Here is a 16482-nt window from a genome sequence, read left to right as displayed (position 1 = left end):
GCTTTGGCTGCATCCCACAAATTTCCATGTGTTGGTTCATTATCATTCAGTTAAAAATATTGCTAATACTTGACATATGAGTTGTTTAATATACAAATATTGGGACTTGACCAGAGTTTCTATCATTATAAATTTAATTTCTGGTTAATTCCATTACAGACAGAGAATGTACTCAAAGTCTTCAGTCTTTTCAAATTTATTAACACTTAATTTTTGACCCAGCATTCAGTCTATCTTGAACAAAATTCTATGTGTTTATAAAAGAATGTATATTCTGTAGTTGTGTATAGCATACTATAAATATCAATTAGATCAAGGTACAGTATTGTTTAGATCTTCTATATCCTATGATTTGAGATTCCTCTATCTCAACCTTTAGTTCTCTAAATTTTGGCTATATATATTTTTAAGTTCTGATATTAGGAAGATACACATTTATGATTGCTATGTCATTCTGGTAAATGGGCCCATTTATCATAATGAAATGTCCCTCATTATCTTTGGAAATACTCTGTCTTAAAGTCTATTTTGTCTGATAATAATATTGTCACTCCAGCTTTTTCATGCTATGGTTTACTTGGCATATCTTTTTTCATCCTTTACTTTCAATCTATCTGTATTTTACACCTAATATCATTTCTTGTACAAGAATATAGTGGTGTTTTGCTTTTTTTAATCCATTCTAATAATCTCCACCTTTTAATTGGAGCACTCCATTTATTTACATTTAATGTAATTATTGATATGGTAGGTTCTATCATTATGCCACAGGTTTTTTGTTTTTTGTTTTTTGTTTTTTGTTTTTTGTTTTGTCTCATCCATCTTCACCTTATCCTCTTCTCCACCTTTTCTGCCTTCTTTTTTGTTAGTCAAATATTTTTTGGTATTCCATTTTAACTAAGTGATTGGCTTTTCAGCTCGATCTCTATGCATTATATTTTAGTGCTTGCTCAAAGGACTACTTTATGCATCCTTGACCTATCACAGTCTGGTTGGAGTTTATATAGTATTCCTTCATATAAAATATGATAACCATATAACAGAATAGCTCTGTTTGCCTTCCACTGCCTATCCTTTCGATATTGTTGTCATAAATAGTACCTCTATATTTGTTATAAACCCAACACAATATTTATTATGCTTATGACAGTCATATGTCTATTAAAGAAACTCTGAAAAGAAAAAAATATATATTCTTTTATATTTATCCACACACTTACTATGGCCAGTGCTTTTTATTCCTTCCTATAGATATGATTTTCTTTCAGGAGTCATTTTCCTTCAGTTTGAAAAAATTTCTTCAGCATTTTTGAAGTTGTAATCTGCTAGTAACAAATATTCTCAGTATTTGTTTATTGAAAAATGCATTTATTTTGCTATCATTTTTAAAGAGTATAGAATTCTAGGATACTGGACTGATAGTTTTTTTTTTTCTTTCAGCACCTTAAAGACATCATTCTGTCTTCTTGCCTCCACTCTTTTTAAAGAGAAGTTAGCCCTCATATTTATCAATGTTCCCATTGTTTGATGTGTCACTTTTCTTTGGCTGCTTTCAAGAATGCATCTTTCTTTTTGACTTTTGGCAAATTTACGATGTAATACCTAAATGTGGATTCCTTTATATACATCTTGCTTGATTTTTCTGAGCTCCTTGGATTTGGAGGTTTGCATTTTTCACCAAATTTTGGACATTTTTAGCATTATTTTTTTCAAATATTGTTTCTTTCTCCCCTTCTTTCTACTCTCCTTCTTGGACTCCAATTAAATATATGTTAGATCACTTGATTGGTACAACTGGTTCCTGAGGCTCTATTTATTTTTTCAAGCCTTTTTTCTGTCCTTCAGATTGAATGGATTCTATTAATTTTCCAACTCACTTACCTGTCATCATTTTTAAATTTCAAGTAGTTTAATTTAAAACTTTTAAGAAATCATCAGATTCTTTTTTACTTTTCATTTCTCTGTTATTAGCCATCTGTTTATTCATTATGACCATGTTTTTCTTTAGTTTCTTGAGCATACTTAAAACAGATGCTTAAAGTCCTCATCCACTCATTCCAGCATCTCAGAGTTAGTCTCTATTAACTGCTTTTCCCTTGGCTATGGAATACATTTTTCAGTTTCTATACATGATTTAAGACACTGTCATTGAGATGTTGTGAAGATTGTAGATTCTGCTATTATAAGGGTACTTGGATAACATGTAGTCCATTTTTCTGCATTTATAAATTATGAAAGGGAGTCCCTGGTGAAAAAGGATTTGCCCAATGCACACAGATGTTTGGGGCTAAATGAAACTACAGCCAAATCCCTTGAGCTGAGGCTCAGTGTCTTTCCAGTTTTTCAACTTGAAAATGTACTTCATTTTCAATACTTTTTCTAAATTTATCCCTTGGGAATAACATTTCTCCTCTTAGAGGTGTGCTAAGCCCTTTCTTGATTTCTGTACCTGAAGATCACTCACCCATTTTTCTAGATCTAGGGATGTTTTGCTGTTGCTGCTGGTAATGATATTTGATATCCTTAAGCACCTACCATTTGTCAAGTACTGGGCTTACATGACTGTGTGCCAGCTGCTGTGCAGGAGTTTTACTTTATTTCACACTAAAACCTCTCATTTTTTTTGGCAGTTTAACCTACCACTCTGTCTGCTGGCAAAATTAAATACTCCCTTTTCTGTGTCTCCAAAGTACATACATATAGAACATAGTACTGATGATAATATGTTACAGCAATTAGTTTATGTGGACCCCTGTGCCATTAGGCTTAAAGTCTTTCAGTGGCCAGGGAAGACCTCCATGTCCACAATGCCCAGCACAGTGCCAAGCACATAGTAGTTAGCAGAAACTACTGCGTTCCAGTGGCCTCCAGTGAAGGGGAGAACCCACCTTTGGGCTAGCTATATACCAGTATTCCAGCCTTGTCAGCAGTGGCAGCTCAAAAGTCACCGTATCTTTGACTCTAAGGCGGAGGGCCAACTCTCTGCTCAGCATCCATTTGAGGCTTTGTTGCCATGGACACCAACAAAGTTCTTCAGGGAGGACCAAGATAATCCCCACCCTCCTGCCCAGTTTGGTCCCATCAGTGGCCAGACCTGGAGTGCTGACAGGTATGGAATGTTCATCAGGCACTTGCTGCTGGGCCAGCCCAGAAGCTTGTGGTTTCTGGACCCCAAAGCTGAAGTATCAGATCACAAACAAGCTGGAACCAAGGGCTCCTAAGGTCAGGCTGCCCTGAGTGGGGCAGGGGAGAAATAGAGATATCAACCATCGAGGCCACCAGTCCAGATACTTCCCTCTGCTTCAGTGAAGGCTGGGGAGACTGCAAGCCAGGACTACAGGAACCAAATGCCAAACCGGACAGGGGCATAGCTTCACTGGGGAGGGGCTATGAGGATGAGGCCTCGTTCCAGCTTGTGACACATTCATTCAGTAATTCACTCCGCAAACATGTATTCATCATAGTTCTATAGTAAGCAGTATACCGTCACATAAGAGCTAAGAAAAAAAATCTCTGGAATCAGACAATTTAGATTCACATGCAAGTTCTGTCAAGTCTAGTTGCGTTTAACAAGTTAGATAAATTTTCTGTGCCTCAGTCTCCCATCATGAAAACAGTGATAGTAACACAAACGGTTGTGAAGACTAAATGAGCAACGCATTTAAAATTTGCAGGTCAGTGTCTGACATAGAGGAAACGCTTAATACATGTTAGTAGTTAACAGGTTCGGGATGGCATCAAAGAGATTCAGCTGAAAAACTCTCTTAAAGATTCTTAAGTTGCTCCCCTCGAAGAGCTCTCGGGGTAGTGGGAGAGACTGATCTGTATATGACCTTTTCCAATGTGATTTGACAATGCAACTGCCAAACAAAAGCCCCAAGAAGAAAGTAACTTCTCCTGCCGGCAAAGTTGGGGAGAGTTTCCCAAAGAATATGGTCCTAGTATCGGACCTCAGAGGGCTTCCAGGCTGGAGAGAGCAGAGAGACATTCTAGGCAGAACAGTGTGTGAAAGGCGTACCTGTGTAAGAGAGTTTAGGATACCTGATATCATGAGAGGTCGGTGTACAAGTGCTAGAGCACGTACAATGGAGCTGTAGAGGCAGCCGGGGCCAAATACAATAGCTTTGTTTCCCATAACGTGGGATGGGATCCCATGAAAGTTTGTAAGCAGGGAAGGGACATGAGGTTAAGTTTCTTTTCATGTTTAAATTTCTTCTCCCTCCATGGAAATGTGACCTTTCTTCTGTTCCACATGCAGTGAAGGATATGGCAAATTCACTTTCCTCTTTCCTCATTCATACTAAGCTGTGAATGACTGATAATGCATAATGCAATGCTTCACTAGGAGAATGTACAGTTTACTAAAGGGCAGTTAAAGGCTAGGGCATCTTCTAGGAGATGAAGGAAGCCTCTTGAGATTCAGGGGACCCTCCCTCTCTCATCCTTACAGACTGGTGTCTAATATGTTCATTACAATGAAAGGTTCTCTATATAAGTTGAATAATTGATTAACAACTTCTGATAAAGCTATCTTGGGATACCCATTACTTTGTGAATACATCAGAGACTCTGGATTTCCCTTCTGGGACATTACGACCAATGCTTTCGCTGAGCCATCTGCACTTGCGATAGTTCAGATCTGAAACACCATTACTTACAGCCTAGCTGTCTATAAGTAGGGAGCAAGAGCTGTAGGGGACAAGTCCCTTGTCCTCCTTCTTAGTTTATACCCCATCCCTCATCCAGTGGGAACTTTTCTCTAACCCATCTCCACTCCCATGTAAATAAATGATGATCTGATGTTAGCCGTGATGACCATGGTGATGAGTTGGGATAACTAACCTCAGGGAAGCATCTGAAATGTAATCTATCTTCTATCAGCTTATAGCAACAGCTCATTTGGGAGAATTATTAAACACCGGAAATATTTAAAAGGTAAGGAGGACCACCCCTCAGTAATCTTGGTATTACTCCAGATGTCCTTCCAAGATGCCCGGGAAGTTGATGTTGCTTAATTAATCCTTTTAGAATCCTTGGGAATAGAATTCACAAGGAAATGAATGGGCAGACTAAGGTGCCCCACCCCACTTTGCTCCAAGATCCTCACCTCCTGACATTCACGCGGTTGTGTAACAAAGCCCCTTCCCTTGAACACGGGCAGGACCTAGGACTTGCTTCTAAAAGAACATGACAAAGGTGGTGAGATGGCGCTCCCACAGTCACATTACATTACATGACTCCATCCTCCTGGCGAACTAGCCGTGGGGACTCTCCTTGCCGGCTTGATGAAGTAAGTGGCCAAGGTGGAAAAGCCTGTGTGACAAGGAACTGTGGGCGGCCTCCAGCAGACAGCCAGCAAGAAGCCAGAGCCCTCTGTCACACAGCCACAAGGCTGACTGCAGCCCCCGCACTCTTCCCCTTTACGCTCTCTAGCAGCCTGAGGAGGATTAAACCGAAGCCTTGCAGAGGAAGCCATGGCCTCGAACAGACCATCCAGCTCAGCTGGCCTCCCATCTGTCCTTCAGCCCCGCCCCGCCAGCAGTCTTCTCCCTCGGCACAGGAATCCCAGGGGAATCACAAGCCTGCACATCACTCACACCGAAACGAGGAAGCAAGAAGAGGAAAAAACTGCAAAATCTGATCTGGCTGGCTGAAACCAATTCTCATTATGGTGATTTACATGAATAAGAGCTCAAATTTGCATACCATTAAGTGTTTAAGATTAACTTGTACAAGTTTTTATTTGATTTCAGCCTGCAATTCTTCAGGGAAGCTGAGTCTCCACGGTTTTCTCCCCCCAAGTAATAGAGGTTTAAAACAAAAATTGTAAGACCTGCCACATTCAACGGATTTCTTTAAGTTTGCTAACTTTGGGGAAGGGGGCCGCCCAGCTACAATAGGGCTGCTCCCTTAACACGAGAATGTCCACATCGATACTCCCATAGACGGTTATTTGAATAAGAAATAGAATTTTAATGGTAAGCTCTGCAGATCCCAGGACAAGAGTCTGCATAATACCTGTACCCCTTGCCAGGACGGGCAGGATGCTGGTTTTGGAAGCTGCCATTTTCCACAAGCAGAAAGAATGTAATGTGCTCTTCAAGATGGAAAGAAAGCCTGCCTCTGGGATTAGGCCACACCTGTCCACCGGACTCTGAGTGCCAGAACCTGGATGGGTGTGTTCCCTCAGCTGGCCCCTACAAAATCTAGTAACAGGACTTTACCTAAGGACCAAGAGCAGCACAGAATAGCTCCTCACTCTGGAAAATGATTGGGAGAAACAGGTTTTATGAGGTGCGCTAGCACACCGGGTCTTGGTGTGATTAATCCATCTCAGGAAAGTGACTTTAAGAGCCAATTAAAGGCAGCTTAGAGGAGCTATTTTGCATTGTCTCTTTATTCCGTTTCTGGCAACGACTGTACCTGTCAGGAAAGCTGTGAGCGACTATCAATTTCTGCAGCGTGAATTTTCAGAGGAAAATCAGAACTGCCGCCCTGGGAGAGGCTGTCCCTTTCACAGTGCAAATCCCCACTGTGAAATGGAGATCTTTGGGTCTGTGTGGCTTCCAGCTCCAGGTGATGAGTTCCTGGGTCCTCCTTCCCGCCCCCTCCCCTCCCAGTGACCTTCTGCTCAGGAACATGGGAACATAAAAGCTACCACCTCTCAGTGCCGATGAAGCAAATACTTTCCATCTGGAGGAAAATCTTATCACAAGGAAGAATGCAGAGGAGGAAGAGGAGGAGAAGGAGAAATGCTTCCTACATATGAAATAAAATTCACTTTCTGGTTTCAAATGGCAAACACTTGGAGGCAAATGAGCAGAATGGGGGGTTTGCTTCAAGGCAGTGAGTGTATCTCGCTACCATCAACTCTTGTATCCAAGTAGGTAACAAAGTATTTGTAAAAGGAAAACCCAAATCCATTAACCCTCCCACTTAATGCTTCCCCCCAAAACAGGGACGGCTCTGGTATAAATCACTGGGGAAAGAGATACTTAAGCTGGGGAAAAAGAACCGCTCCCAGGGGCCATCCCTGAGGCAGGTCATTTGTCAGCAGAGGAAAGTAAACACTTGGACCAGGTGGATGGTCCTGATTCCTTGCGTTACTACTACTTAGCGGTGAGCCAGGGGCTCGGGTGTCATACAAAAGGGAAAGGGCTGGCTCAGCCGGGGGGTTAAGGTTCTGTCACTCCAGCCTGGGTAGGGTTACAAGTTTGTTGTGATGCCCATTGACCTTTGGTGGGGACACACACCATCAGTTCACCTCTCCAAGAGCTCAAAGCTATGCAGGGTGGCCAAGACCAGACAGAGGCAAAGCTGAGATTCTGAGAGACTTCCATAGCCCCTCAAATTGTCCTGCTGGGGATGACAGGCATTTTCCAAACCAGATACGGTTCCATGGTCTGGTTCAGGATTCCAGGGACCCGTGCAGCCCCACCTGGGCTAGCCAGGCTGAGAGATTAACCGATGCCCACACAGCCCCACCGCCTTCCCTGGGAAATCTGAACCATCGAATTGGGCCTTAAGAAGGTAATGTCTTAACCCTAGCTCTTCCTGAAAAGCCTCTGGGCTCAGCAGACAGGCCTGTGCTCATTTCCCCCAATCCCTTGCTCAAAGCTTCAGCACAAATGCCCCACCCCATTTGCACACACACAAGCCCAGACACACATACTCTATCTCCTCTGCTTTTGCAAAGTTTTATCAGAAACCAGCCCCAGACCCAGCTCCTGCATGAAGCAGTCCCAGAGGCCTCCTCTGGGAAAAAAATATCTGCATTTCCCCTCTGAAGCTTCAGAAGTGTGCCTCATCTCCCACACGACACTGTCCCATGCTTAGCATCCCAGAGCAGATCACACTCATTTGTGTATCTCCAGTGTCCAACTCAGGACCTGGAACAACTGAGATGCTCAGGAAATGTATACAGAAGAAAGGAAGCAAGGATGGAAGGCGAGAGGGAGGTAGGAAGACTTACTTTTACATGAGGGTTAGCTGGCTTTCTTGGGTTGCCAGATACAGAAAGGGAGAAGTAAAAAAAGGAACCAACATTTATTAAACACATGTGTGTACCTGGCATTACTCTAAGCACTTTATTTTATTTCCCTCATTATATTTTATGTATTAAAAAAAAAACTGAGGCTCAGAGTAGCGAAGTAACTTTCCCAAGGGCACACAGTTAGTAAGACTCAGAGCTATAATTCTGAATCCAGCCCATCTGTGGAATTGCGAATTGTGTACTCTTTTTCTCTTACAATATTGTCTTCTTAGGCTCATAACATGTTAGGATCAAAATCAACCTTAGAGATAATTCAGTCTGAACTATCTAAGGCCCAGAGAGGGTGTCATTTGCCACAAGTCACTCAGCTGGTCTGTGGCAGAGCCAAGAACTCGCTTCTCCTAACTCCCATTCCAGTGCTCTGACATCACCCCCAGCCTCTCAGAAGAGCTATAATAATGTGTGATATTATTCTAGCAAATCAAGTCATTAAGAAATAGTACAAAATATTTGGGAAACAAGGTTATTAGCACATTTTGTCTTCTGAGAGCAGCCCCGGCTGCATAAATACACTCAGGAACCACACAAAGGAGGCAGCCAGCTCCCAGCTGCACCTGACATCCTCTGCAGGAGGTCAGTACCCAGAGGAGCAGGAATGCTTGGGAGAGTTTCTATGAAGCCTGTCAAAACCTGCCCTCCAGATGGGAGGATTAAATGATGTTAGTGATGGTGTTGTTATTGCCTTTCTTGTGAAATTATTCATCTGATGACTCTGATGCGTGGGTCTTCACACCTCAGTAGCTTTACTGCTCATTACCATCTCTCCGTCGCCCTGTGAGGTGGGCTGTTTGGCTGTCAGCATCTTCAGCATGGGCTAATAGACACTCTGAGAAGATAAGATACTTGCCTAGTTAACAACAGCACTTCACCAGCCATGCAGGGGCCACCATCACAAACTCCAAGCCAATGGGCTTGACCAAGACTGGGTTGCTTGAATCATGTCTTTCTACTGGACGGATTTTCCTTTGTCTTCTCTTCATATTTGTCTTGGTTACTCCTTCCTCTACCATGTATTCCCTCCTGCAATCTTCTCCCGGCTTATGGAGCTCCTTCTAACCATGAGGCCTTCCCAAGCTCACTCTCTCTCTCCCACCATGATCCTCCCAAGAGAAGGCATCTAGGTCAAATGAGAAGTGCATTTGGCCCAGGCTTAGGAGAACCAGCACCCTGTACCATCTTGGCCAGCCCTTTGCTGTGGCTTGAGGTCTCTGCACTTCCCTTGTCCTCTCTGGAAAGTGAGGGTGACATTCAAGGTCTCCCTCAACTGTGACATATTGTGGTTTACTTCAGGCCATTCTGATTTGTCTACTTTCTGACCTCCAGCTCTTTATAGCATTGCTGTGCAATTTAGGAATCCATTACACACAGTCACCTTACCTAATAGTTGTTTCCCATACCCAGTCTCATCTTCCTAATAAATGTGGGACTTCTTAAAGGCAATGCACAAAGCTAATGTTTCTGGTCTCTTCTCCATGGTGCTTCACCTAATGATGAACAAACACTGGGTGCTCAGAGATGTCTGCTGATTAATTAGTTGGTTGTGTTGAGGAAGGTCTTGCTTCAGTGGTCCCTACCACAACTACCTTGTGGGACAGAAGAATAAGGCATGTGGAAAAGAAAAAAAATCAAATTAGCCCTTCCAGAATCTGACCAGAAAAGAACCAGGTTAGGCTCCACAAGGGAAGCACATACCCACGTGTCCAGGGCGCAAGGGCTATGCCTGGGGTGTGGACACAGGGGAGGGTCAAGGCAGCTAACACCCAGAAAATGATACAGAAAGGTTGAGAGGGTCCACGAAGCAGTGGGAAAGGGAGCTGGAAGCAGCGTAACCACAGGTGCCTCCAGTCTGTGCATCATGGGTGAAAAGCAGTTCAAGCCTTAACTCTGAAAACATAGCCCACCGGCCAGATCATCCCCACTTCAGGCAGCAAGTTCTGCTTAGAGGGATCAGAAGCTGGTTCTATGAGAGGGATCAAGGCTGAGTTCTTCTTTCTCCGACCCTGCACTTTTCTATCCCACCAGTTGCCCTGATTCCAGCCCTTCAGGGAAGGTTAGCCCGATGATCTAACTTTCCCCTCTATCGTCATTGGTTTCCTTAAAGAGTGGGCTCTGAAGCCAGGTGACCTGAGTTCAACCCTGGCTCTCCACTTACTAGCCTGACTAGCTGTGTGACCTTGAACAAGAGGCTGCACGTCTCTGAGACCTGGTTTCCCCACCTGTAGAGCTGGCATGACACTAACACCCTCCCCTGCAGGATGGCTGTGAGGATTAAATGAGTCAATAGATTTAAAGTCCTTAGGATGGTTCCTGACATGTAGGTATTATTGCTATCTTTGTCAGTTTTAGCAAAATACTCCCTCCGTGCAGGAGGGTAGAGGCTGGTAAATGAACAGGAGAGGGCCCTTGGGTGCCCTGAAATTGAATCTGGAGTTGAAGGCTTCTGCTATATGGTGGTCCCCATGAAAACGTGGGGTCTCAGGGAAAGACCAAGAGAGAGAATGCCTTGATCTTAAGTAAAATTCTCTCTCCCTAAAGTCTGATACTCCACACTTCTCAACCTTCCTCCATGCTCAGGGCTGTTCTGAGCCTCTTAGCAGAAGCAACACAGCCTGGTGGAAAGAAATCGAGAGTAGAAGACATAATAGGCTCATCAAAAAAGAATGCCATTTGCAGCAACATGGATAGACCTAGGGGTCACCATTCTAAGTGAAATAAGCCAGAAAGAGAAATAAAAGTACCATATGATATCAGTCATATGTGGAATCTTAAAAAAAAAAGAGAAAAAGAGGACACTAATGAACTCATCTACAAAACAGAATCAGACTCACAGACATAGTAAACAATCTTATGGTTACCGGGGGAAAGAGGGTGGGAAGGGATAAATTTGGGAGTTTGAGATTTGCAAATGTTAGCCACTATATATAAAAATAGATTAAAAAAACAAATTTCTTCTGTATAGCACAGAGAACTATATTCAGTATCTTTTAATAACCTTTAATGAAAAAGAATATGAAAATGAATATATGTATGTATATGCAGGACTGGGACATTGGGCTGTACACCAGAAACTGACACATTGTAACTGACTATACTCCAATTAAAAAAAAGAGAATATTAAAAAAATAATAATAAGCTCACCAGTGACTATTCTCCCTTAATGCACATATGGGAAATCACACTTTCCTGCACTTTGCAGTTGGAGGAGGCCCCAGTGAGACTAGTGTGGACAAGGAGATGGGAATAGAAGTAACATGGAATCCTCAAGGATTATGCAGAGAAAAAGCTATGTGTAATTCCCTATTCCCCTGCCAGTGAACACGGAGGTTTCAAAATAAGATGGAAAAGATATAGATCAAAGCAGCCTGACTTGATAAGACACCACATGAATGGCACTGCCCTAAAGAGTCACCCAGACCACAGAGGATTGAGTATGAATGAGAAATAAACCTTTATTGTGCTAAGTCTCTGAGATTTTAGAGTAGGTTATTACTGCAGCATAACCTAGCCTAGCCTGACTAATCAGCCAGGCTTTGGGTCTGACAGACCAGGCTCAAAGCCTTGCTTCATCCCTTACTAGCTGTGTGGTCTTAGACAAGTTGCTTTACCTCTCTGAGTCTTATTACCCTCGTTTAGTCAGGATAGCCCAGGTGCAGCTACAGTAATAAACAAACCTCATACTCAGTTTGTTAAATCACAAGGGTTTGTTTAATCACACTACATATTTTTACCCAACAGTAAACATTTAATACAGGGTGGTTATTTTATGATTTTACAATTTGTTTTATTTAAAGAAGTCCTTTAAAACTATGCTGACCTCAAAAAGTAGAGACTTCTCAGTGGAGAAATCTGTTAAGTACTATCTTAATCAAGTGGTTACAGTTAACATCACCAGTGATGTCACATGGTTATCAGACACCCCTGATACGATGCGACAAGAAAGGGATTTCACCTCTGTAATACTCCTCTCAAAAATTCATAATCCCAGGCTAATCATGAGAAAAACGTAAGAAGAAAGCAAAGAGAGAGACATATTACAAAGTATTTGATTCCTCAAGACTGTCATGAAAAACAAAGACCGAAAAACTGTCGCAGATCAGAGAAAATTAGGTAGCTATGACAACTAAATGCACTACAGTACCTTGGACTGGATCCTGGAACATAAAGAGGACGTTAGCGGAAAAGTTGGTGAAATCTATACTAAGTTAATAACAACGTATGTGCTTTTTCCAAACAACAACCAATTCTCCAACACTAGCTAGGTGTCTTATAACTCAATTCACTTCTGACACTACCCAGAGTTAGCACAGACCCCATAGGTTAAAGACTTAGCCCTACAAGACAGTCCCCACTATATTGTTCAGATGCCAGCTGCAAACAGAGTCCCCAGGCCACCTACATTTTATCCAACCAAATATAAATTCAAGGCATCCAGAAGACCTCCCTTCAGGTTTGACAGTTCACTAGAACGACTCATAGAATTCAGGAAAGCACTAGTGGGGGAGGGTATAGCCCAAGGCGTAGAGTGCATGCATAGCACACACAAGGTCCTGGGCTCAATCCCCAGTACCTCCTCTAAAAATAAATAAATAAGTAAACCTAATTACTACCACCACCCCCCCAAAAAAACTCAGGAAAGCACTTTACTTACAAATACTAGTTTACTATAAAGGATAGAACTCAGGAACAGTCAGACGAAAGAGCTGCATAGGACAAAGTACTGTGGTAGGGAGGGCAGGGAGCATTGCATTGGGGGTAGGGGAGCATAGCGCAGAGCTTCCGTGCCCTCACCAGACAAGCCACTCTCCCAGCACATCATTGCTTTTCATCAATCCAGAGAAGCTATCCTAATCTTCTTGTTCAAGACTTTTTATCCAAGTTTTTTAATGTAAGCATGACTGATTAAATCACTGGCAATTGGTGATTGGACTCAATTTCTAGCCCCCTTCCTCCCCAGGGGTGGGGGTGGGGAGGATGGAAAGTTCCAACCCTCAAATCATGTGCTTAGTTCCTCTGGCAACCAGGCCCCATCCTGAAGCTACCAACCCCCAGCACTTCTGTCACCAAGAGCCACTTCATTAGCATAAACTTAGGTTTGGTCCTAAAGGGACTTGTTACGAATTATAAAAGACACTACAACTCAAGAAATTCTAAACGTTTTAGGAGCTCTGTGCCAGGAACTGAAGACAAAAACCAAACTTTTTTTTATTATATCACAATAATTTATCGATACAATTTTCTTAGATTTGACAAACATATCATGGTGACATAAGATATTAACATTATGGGAAAACTGGAGAAACACACACAAAACAATGAAATTGGGCCCCTATCTCATACCACTCACAAAAGTTAATTCAAAATGGATAAATATTTAAACCTAAAACCTGATACCATCAAACTCCTAGAGGAAGACACAGGGAAGCAGCTCACCAATATCAGTCTTGGAAATGACTTTTTTGGACATGACACCAAAAGCAGAAACAACAAAAGCAAAAATCAACAAACAGAGCTATATCAAACTCAAAAGCTTCTGCATGGCAAAAGAAACAATTAAAATGAAGTGACAGCTTACAGAAGGGGACTATATTTTTGCAAACCATATATCAGATGAGGGGTTAATATGCAAAATGCATAAAGAATTAACACAAACTAATGACAAAAAAAAGCAAACAATCCAATTTTTTAAATGGGCAGGAAAGCTAAATAGACATTTTTCCAAAGAGGACATCAAAATGTCCAACAGACACATGAAAAGATGCTTAACATCACTAATCTTCACAGAAATGCAAATTAAAACCACAATGAGATATCACTCCACATCTGTTAGAACAGTTATCATCAAGAAGACAAGAGACAGCAGGTGCTGGCAAGGATCTGGTGACAGGGAACTTTTATACACTGTTGGTGGGAAGGTGAATTGGTCCAACCACTATGAAAACAACACAGAGGTTTTTCAAAAAATTAAAAAATAGAACTACCATACCATCCAGCAATTCCACTCCTGGGTATATATACCCAAAGGAAATGAAAAACAAACTTTATGCACATCAATGTTTATCACAGCATTATTCACAATAGCCAAGATACAGAAACAAGCCAAATGCCCATCAGATGAATGAATAAAAAAGATGTGGTATGTATGCACAATAGAATATTACACAACCATAAGACAGGAGGATATCCTGCCATCTGCAACAACATGGATGGACCTTGAGCATATTTTGCTAAGTGAGATGAGGCAGCCAGAGAAGGACAAATACTGCATAATATCACTTATACCTAGAACCTAAAAAGTCCAACCTATAAAAACAAACAAACAAACAAACTTGTAATGAGCAGTAAATTAGCTATTGAGATCTAATGCACACTTTAATGAACACAGACAATATTGTACTATGATGTTGTAATGGGGTAATATTGATTCCATGGCAATCACACTACAATATATGAATGTGTTAAAGTACACTTTAAATTTCCAAAATGTGACATGTCAAATTTACCAAGTAAGGAAATGAAAATAAAAATAAAATGTTAGAAAAAGATATTAAAGGAAAGTGGATGCAGGTATATGGGAACTCTCTGTACTATCCTTGTAACATTTCTGTAAATCTAAAATTCCTCCAAAATAAAAAGTTGTTTATACATCCATATCTGCCCTATGGATGTATAAAGCCAAAGCCCATGTATCAAAGCCCTTGTATCAAAGCAAGTGATACCTTCACTTCCCTGAACGTGGTGAATTCCAGGCATTCAAGAATTATACATTGACCCTCTATATCACACTCATCTTCCCATTGTCACTTTTCTTCAGTGCGTGAAGTTTTGGATTCTTCTTCCCTTTCCCCAACTCCTGATAGGCCTGGAGCTGAAGGATCTAAAGTAGAGATCAGCAAACTATAGCCTATGGGCAAAATCTGGCCTACAGCCTGCATTTATAAATAAAGTTTTATTGGAACACAGCCATGCTCATTCACTGACACACTGTCTATGGCTGCTTTCACACTACGATGGCAGACTTGAGTAGTTGCAACAGGGAATGTAAGGCTTGCAAAGCCTAAAATATTTAGTAGCTGGTCCTTTAAACAAGAAATTTGCAAATCTCTACGCTAGTAAGTTGGGTCCTCCCTCCTCAGCCAGGCACTACTCCAGGAAGCTGAGCTGCGTGGTTTCCTCTGGCTGCAGGTGACAGAGGGCTGCCCTAGGAAGATTCTCCCCCAATTCTCTCTCTCATATGCACACACATTGCTGTAGACTGAATGTTTGTGTCACCAAAATTCCTGTGTTGAAAACTAACCCCAATGTGAAGGTATTAGGAGATGGGGCCTTTAGGAGGAGATTAGGCCATGGGGGTGGAGTCCTCATGAATGGGATCAGTGCCCTTAAAAAGAGACCCCAGAGAGCTCCCACCCCCTTCAACCATGTGAGGACAACGTGAAAAGACAGCTGTCTATGCACCAGGAAGTGGGCTCTCACCAGACACCGAATCTGCTGGCACCTTGATCTTCCCAGCCTCCAGAACTGTGAGAGGTTAAGTGTCTGCTGTTTACAAGCCACCCAGTCTCTCATATTCTGTGAGAGCAGCCCGAGTCGACTAAAGACACATGTATACACAGTCCTCTGTAAAGAGAGCCAATCAGTCTGATCTTCCCGAGCACCCACTTAGCATCAAGCGAGGCTTCTGAGCTGCAGGAGAGCTCTCACCGGTGGTCACAGTTGGAAAATGCCCTGATGAAAGGAGCTTTTAACCGTGCCCCTGTGGAGCGCTTCCTTGCAGGGGTGCCTGGCCCGACCCCGTCGGATGCTCCCTTTCATGTCATGCAGGTGCCTGTCAGCCACCAGGTTATTTGTTTTCTTATGTGTTAGGCATCGTGAGGGCTGCTGGGGTTTTTTCAGTGCAGCTTTCCTTAAAAAAGTGCAGTTTCCCCTAAAAAAGTGCAGTTTTCCCACCAGTTTTAGTTGCTGTCTGAACAGAGACAAAGCACAGAACTGCTTTCGGCCAAAAACCAAAGAGTGTAGTTTGTTCTTTGAATCGCTAGAGTTGTTGTAATAATTGAAAAAGAGAGAGTTGTTGCTCAGTACAAATTTGTTCATTGAATTGGACTGAATTGAGATGAATTACTGAATTGCATTTCACATCCAGTGTAACCCTTTTGATTAGCTTCAGGGACTGATATGGCTACTTCTACTTTCCCAGTTAATGCTATAAGGTCTGACTCCAGTCGGCCTAGATTTGAAGGCTTATGTAAAAACATACCAGCTGTGTGACCTTGGGTGAGTTACTTAACCTCTCTGTACCTCCAATTCCTCATCTGTTAAATAGGAATTATGATGGTACCTCCCTTAAAGAATTGTGATAAGAATCACATGTAAAGTATCTGGAATCATGTCTGGCAAATACTAACAAGAAAATCTACCTCTTAACACCACCT

Source organism: Camelus bactrianus, chromosome 27 (genome assembly GCF_048773025.1).
Source record: "Camelus bactrianus isolate YW-2024 breed Bactrian camel chromosome 27, ASM4877302v1, whole genome shotgun sequence".
Lineage (NCBI taxonomy): Eukaryota > Metazoa > Chordata > Mammalia > Artiodactyla > Camelidae > Camelus > Camelus bactrianus.
Note: the sequence above shows the minus strand (reverse complement) of the source record.